Consider the following 7,545-nt stretch of genomic DNA (forward strand, 5'->3'; position numbering starts at 1 on the left):
TGAACAACAGACAATTCTCATGAACAAGGAAATATAATAATAACCAATTTATTATTGCCTCTAGGGCATATTTCCAACAGTCTCCCACTTGCACTAGAGTCAATAATCTAGTTCACATCACCATGTGATTAACACTCATAGGTCACATCGCCATGTGACTAACATCCAAAGAGTTTACTAGAGTCAACAATCTAGTTCACATCACTATGTGATTAACACTCAATGAGTTCTGGGTTTGATCATGTTATGCTTGTGAGAGAGGTTGTAGTCAACGGGTCTGCAACATTCAGATCCCTATGTATTTTGCAAAACCTTATGTCATATCCTAGATGCTGCTACCATGTTCCACTTGGAGCTATTCCAAATTGTTGCTCCATTATATGTATCCGGCATCTCTACTCAGAGCTATCCGGATAGGTGTTAAGCTTGCATCAACGTAACTCTTTAGGTCGAACTCTTTATCACCTCCATAACCGAGAAACATTTCCTTATTCCTCTAAGGATAATTTTGACCGCTATCTAGTGATCCACTCCTAGATCACCTTTGTACCCTCTTGCCAGACATGTGGCAAGGCACACATCAGGTGCGGTACTCAGCAAGGCATACCGTATAGAGCCTATGACAAAAGCATAGGGGACGACCTTCGTCCTTCCTCTTTCTTCTGCCGCTATCAAGCTTCGAGTCTTACTCAACTTCACACCTTATAACTCAGGTAAGAACTCCTTCTTTGACTGACCTATTTTGAACTCCTTCAAAATCATGTCAAAGGTGTGTGTTCTTTTGAAAGTATCATCAGGCGTCTTGATCTATCTCTATAGATCTTGGTGCCCAATATGTAAGCAACTTTCCAGGTCTTCCTTTGAAAAGCTCCTTTCAAACAACCCTTTATGATTTCCAGAAATTTTACATCATTTCAGATCAACAATATGTCATTCACATATACTTATCAGAAATGTTGTAGTGCTCCCACTCACTTTATTGTAAATACAAGTTTCTAACAAACCTTTCCTTACGAAAACTGGTAAGGAAACTTGTTTTGACATCCATCTGCCAGATTTCATAAATGCAGCTAATGCTAACATGATTCTAACAGACTTAAGCAACGCTACGGATGAGAAAATCTCATCATAGTCAACTCCTTGAACTTGTGAAAAACTCTTCATCACAAGTCGAGCTTCATAGACGGTGACATTACCGTCCACGTCTGTCTTCTTCTTAAAGATCCATTTATCTCAATGGCTTGCTGATCATCGGGCAAGTCCACCAAAGTTCATGCTTTGTTCTCATACATGGATCCTATCTCGGATTTCATGGCTTCTAACCATTTGTCGGAATATGGGCCCACCATCACTTCTCCATAGCTCGTAGGTTCATTGTTGTCCAACAACATGACCTCTAAGACAGGATCACCGTACCACTCAGGAGTAGTACATTTACTTGTCGACCTCCGAGGTTCGATAGCAACTTGATCCGAAACTTCATGATCACTATCATTAGCTTCCTCTTCAAGAGTCGTAGATTCCATAGAAACATCTTTCTCTCATGCACTACTCTCCGGTTGAAGTGAGGGTTCGACAACCTCATCAAGTTCTATCTTCCTCCCACTCAATTCTTTTGAGAGAAACTTTTCCACGAGAAAGGACCTGATTCTAGAAAGAATCCCTTTTGCTTCCGAAATTGAGACTGGAGGTATACCCAACTGTTTTGGGTGTCCTATGAAGATGCATTTATCTGCTTTGGGTTCAAGCTTATCAGCCTGAAACCTTTTTCACATAAGCGTCATAGCCCCAAACTTTTAAGAAACGACAACTCAGGTTTCTCTAAACCATAGTTCATACGGTGTCATCTCAACGGAATTACGTGGTGCCCTATTTAAAGTGAATGCGGTTGTCTCTAATGCCTAACCCATGAACGATAGTGGTAATTTGATAAGAGACATCATGGTATGCCCCATATTCAATAGGGTGCATCTATGATGTTTGTACACACCATCACACTATGGTGTTCCAGGCAGTGTTAGTTGTGAAACAATTTCCACAGTGTCTCAACTGTGTACCAAACTCGTAACTCAGATATTCATCTCTATGATCATATCACAGACATTTTATCCTGTTGTCACAAAGATCTTCAACTTCACTCTGAAATTACTTGAACCTTTCAATAATTCAGACTTGTGTTTCATCAAGTAAATATACTCAACATCTACTCAAATCATCTGTGAAGTAAGAACATAACGATATACACTGCATGCCTCAGCACTCATTGGACTGCACACATCAAAATGTGTTACTTCCAACAAGTTGCTTTCTTGTTCCATCTTACTGAAAACGAGGCTTTTCCAGTCATGTTGCCCATGTGGTATGATTTGCATGTCTCAAGTGATTCAAAATCAAGTGAGTCCAAACGATCCATCTACATGGAGTTTCTTCATGCGTACATACCAATAGACATGGTTCGCATTTCTCAAACTTTTCAAAACCGAGTGAGTCCAAAGAATCCATCAACATGGAGCTTCTTCATGCGTTTTATACCAATATGACTTACATGGCAGTGCCACAAGTAGGTGGTACTATCATTACTACCTTATATCTTTTGGCATGAACATGTGTATTACTATGATCGAGATTCAATAAACCATTCATTTTAGGTGCAAGACCATTGAAGGTATTATTCAAATAAACAGAGTAACCATTATTCTCCTTAAATGAATAACCGTATTGCAATAGACATAATCCAATCATGTCTATGCTCAACACAAACACCAAATAACAATTATTTAGGTTTAACACTGATCCCGATGGTTGAGGGAGCGTGCGATGTTTGATCACATCAACCTTGGAAATACTTCCAACACATATCGTCACCTCACCTTTAGCTAGTCTCGTTTATTCTATAGCCTTTTATTTCGAGTTACCAACACTTAGCAACCGAACCGGTATCTATTACCATGGTGCTACGAGGAGTGCTAGTAGAGTACCCATGTATATCCAATATACTTCTATCGACCTTGCCTGCCTTCTTATCTACCAAGTACCTAGGGTAATTCTGCTCCAGTGACCGTTCCCCTTATTACAGAAGCACTTAGTCTCGGGTTTTGGTTCAACCTTGGGTTTCTTCACTAGAGCAGCAACTGATTTGCCATTTTATGAAGTATCCCTTCTTGCTCTTGCCCTTCTTGAAACTAGTGGTTTCACCAACCATCAACAATTGATGCTCCTACTTGATTACTACTTTCGCGGCGTCAAACATCGCGAATATTTCAAGGATCACCATATCTATCCCTTGATATGTTATAGTTCATCACGAAGCTCTACCAGCTTTGTGGCAATTACTTTGGAGAAACATCACTATCACATCTGGAAGATCAACTCCCACTCGATTCAAGTGATTGTTGTACTCGGACAATCTGAGCACAAGCTCAACGATTGAGCTTTTCTCCCTTAGTTTGCAGGCTAAGAAAAATTGTCGGAGGTCTTATACCTCTTGACGTGGGCACGAGCCTGAAATCCCAATTTCAGCCCTCAAAACATCTCATATGTTCCGCGACGTTTCGAAATCGTCTTCAGTGCCTCAATTCTAAACTGTTTAACATTACTGAACTATCATGTAGTTATCAAAAACGTGTATGTCCAATGTTCGCAACATCCACAGATGATGTTCGAGGTTCAGCACACCGAGCGGTGCATTAAGGACATAAGCCTTCTACGCAGAAATGAGGACAATCCTTAGTTTACGGACCCAGTCCGCATAATTGCTACTATCAACTTTCAACTAAATTTTCTCTAGGAACATATCTAAAATAGTAGAACTAAAACGCGAGCTACGACATAATTTGCAAAGACCTTTTTGACTATATTTAGGATAATTAAGTTCATCTTATGTACTCCCACTCAGATAGACATCCCTCTAGTCATCTAAGTGATTACATGATCCGAGTCAACTAGGACGTGTCCGATCATCACGTGAGATGGACTAGTCATCATCGGTGAACATCTTCATGTTGATCGTATCCACCATACGACTCATGCTCGACCTTTCGGTCTCTTGTGTTCCTAGGACATGTTTGTACATGCTAGGCTTGTCAAGTCAACCTAAGTGTCTTGCGTGTGTAAATCTGGCTTACACCCATTGTATGTGAACGTTAGAATCTATCACACCCGATCATCACGTGATGCTTCGAAACAACGAACTTTCGCAACGGTGCACAGTTAGGTGGAACACTTTCTTGAAATTTTAATGAGGGATCATCTTATTTACTATCGTCTTTCTAAGCAAATAAGATGCAGAAACATGATAAACATCACCTGCAATCAAAAAGTGACATGATATGGCCAATATCATTTTGCTCCTTTTGATCTCCATCTTCGGGGCTCCATGATCATCATCGTCACCGGCATGACACCATGATCTCCATCATCATGATCTCCATCATCGTGTCTCCATGAAGTTGTCTCACCAACTATTACTTCTACTACTATGGCTAACGGTTTAGCAATAAACTAAAGTAATTACATGGCATTGTTCAATGACACGCAGGTCATACAATAAATTAAGACAACTCCTATGGCTCCTGCCGGTTGTCATACTCATCGACATGCAAGTCATGATTCCTATTATAAGAACATGATCAATCTCATACATCACATATCATTCACCACATTCTTTTGGCCATATCACATCACATAGCATACCATGCAAAAACAAGTTAGACGTCCTCTAGTTGTTGTTTGCATGTTTTACGTGGCTGCTATGGGTTTCTAGCAAGAACGTTTCTTACCTACGCAAAAACCACAACGTGATATGCCAATTGCTATTTACCCTTCATAAGGACCCTTTTCATCGAATCCGATCTGATTAAAGTGGGAGAGATTGGCACCCGCTAGCCACCTTATTCAACAAGTGCATGTCAGTCGGTGGAACCTATCTCACGTAAGTGTACGTGTAAGGTCGGTTTGGGCCGCTTCATCCCACAATACCGTCGAAACAAGATTGGACTAGTAACAGTAAGCATATTGAACAAAATCAACGCCCACAACAACTTGTGTTCTACTCGTGCATAGTAACTACGCATAGACCTAGCTCGTGATGCCACTATTGGAGAACGTTGCAGAAATTCAAAAAAATTCTACGCATCACCAAGATCTATCTATGGAGAGACTAACAACAAGAGAGAGGAGTGCATCTAGATACCCTTGTAGATTGCGAGCGGAAGCGTTCAAGCGAATGGGGTGGAGGGAGTCGTACTCGTCGTGATCCAAATCACCGATGATCCTAGTGCTGAATGGACAGCACCTCCACGTTCAACACACATACGGTTGGGAAGACGTCTCCTCCTTCTTGATCCAGCAAGGGGAAAGGAGAGGTTTATGGAGATCCAGCAGCACGACGGCGTGGTGGTGGATGCAGCAGTGATCTCGCCAGGGCTTCGCCAAGCTCTACGAGAGGGAGAGGTGTTGCAGAGGGAGAGGGAGGCGCCAGAGACTTGGGGTGCGGCTGCCCTTCCTCCACCCCACTACATATAGGGCCCCAAGGGGGGCGCCGGCCCTAGGAGATCCACTCTCCAAGGGGGCGGCAGCCAAGGGGGAAACTTGCCCCCCAAGCCAGGTGGAGGCGCCCCCACCCCTAGGGTTTCCAACCCTAGGTGCAAGGGGGGCCAAGGGGGGGCGCACCAGCCCACCAGGGGCTGGTTCCCCTCCCACTTCAGCCCATGGGGCCCTCCGGGATAGGTGGCCCCACCCGGTGGACCCCCGGGACCCTTCCGGTGGTCCCGGTACAATACCGGTGACCCCCGAAACTTTCCCGATGACCGAAACCTGACTTCCTATATATAATTCTTCACCTTCAGACCATTTCGGAACTCCTCGTGATGTCCAGGATCTCATCCGGGACTCCGAACAACTTTCAGGTTACTGCATACTAATGTCTCTACAACCCTAGCGTCACCGAACCTTAAGTGTGTAGACCCTACGGGTTCGGGAGACATGCAGACATGACCGAGACGACTCTCCGGTCAATAACCAACAGCGGGATCTGGATACCCATGTTGGCTCCCACATGCTCCTCGATGATCTCATCAGATGAACCACGATGTCGAGGATTCAATCAATCCTGTATACAATTCCCTTTGTCAATCGGTACATTACTTGTTCGAGATTCGATCGTCGTTATCCCAATACCTCGTTTAATCTCGTTACCGGCAAGTCACCTTACTCGTACCGTAATTCATGATCCCGTGACCAGACACTTGGTCACATTGAGCTCATTATGATGATGCATTACCGAGTGGGCCCAGAGATACCTCTCCGTCATACGGAGTGACAAATCCCAGTCTCGATTCGTGCCAACCCAACAGACACTTTCGGAGATACCCGTAGTGCACCTTTATAGTCACCCAGTTACGTTGTGACGTTTGGCACACCCAAAGCACTCCTACGGTATCCGGGAGTTGCACAATCTCATGGTCTAAGGAAATGATATTTGACATTTGGAAAAGCTCTAGCAAAACGAACTACACAATCTCTGTGCTACGCTTAGGATTGGGTCTTGTCCATCACATCATTCTCCTAATGATGTGATCCCGTTATCAATGACATCTGTCCATAGTCAGGAAACCATGACTATCTATTGATCAACGAGCTAGTCAACTAGAGGCTCACTAGGGACGTGTTGTGGTCTATATATTCACACATGTATTACGATTTCCGGATAACACAATTATAGCATGAACAACAGACAATTATCATGAACAAGGAAATATAATAATAACCAATTTAATATTGCCTCTAGGGCATATTTCCAACAGCATACTCATCGGCGGTAGAGCCGAACACAGACTCCACCTCTAAGGAAGTCTATGTCACCAGACCCCCGCACTTATGTCCGGCGGTAGGTTCCAGACCGTACGTACCAGGGCCCATCGAATCCGATTAGGCTCCGGTAATGGAGTTCACCGCTGCGGATATCTTTCAGCACTCGCCCTTCGGCGACATGCTGAATTCATTAAGGTCTCTCTCTCCGTCAGGAGACTCTTGGCCGAACTATGTCCGGCTCGAGTGGGAAGTAGGCGATGAGGAAATTCATTACCCACCCACCACCCACTTCATTTCCACTGTCAACGATTTGACCGACGTGCTTGACTTCGACTCTGAAGACATCGACGGTGTGGACGACGATGCAGGAGAAGAACAGGAACCACCTCCCACGGGGCGCTGGACAGCCACCTCCTCGTATGATATATATATGGTGGACATTCCCAAAGAAACCATTGGCGATGAGGCAATAGAGGATAACCCCTTAGAGAAGAAATCAAAGCATGAGCGTCATCGGCGCCGCTCTAAGCCCCGCCACAGCAATACCGGCACAGAAGATGAAAACAATCCGGATGGTGCCGAAGATGAATATAATCCCGACCAGCTGCCTTCAAGCAGGCCGGACAGGAAGACGGGCAGGTTAGCCCAGATGAATAGGCGACAGACGGATACTTGGAGGAGGACAGCTACATGCCTCCCTCCGAAGACGAGGTGAGCCTCGGCGACGATGAATTC

The sequence above is a fragment of the Triticum aestivum genome, chromosome 4B (assembly GCF_018294505.1).
Source record: "Triticum aestivum cultivar Chinese Spring chromosome 4B, IWGSC CS RefSeq v2.1, whole genome shotgun sequence".
NCBI lineage: Eukaryota > Viridiplantae > Streptophyta > Magnoliopsida > Poales > Poaceae > Triticum > Triticum aestivum.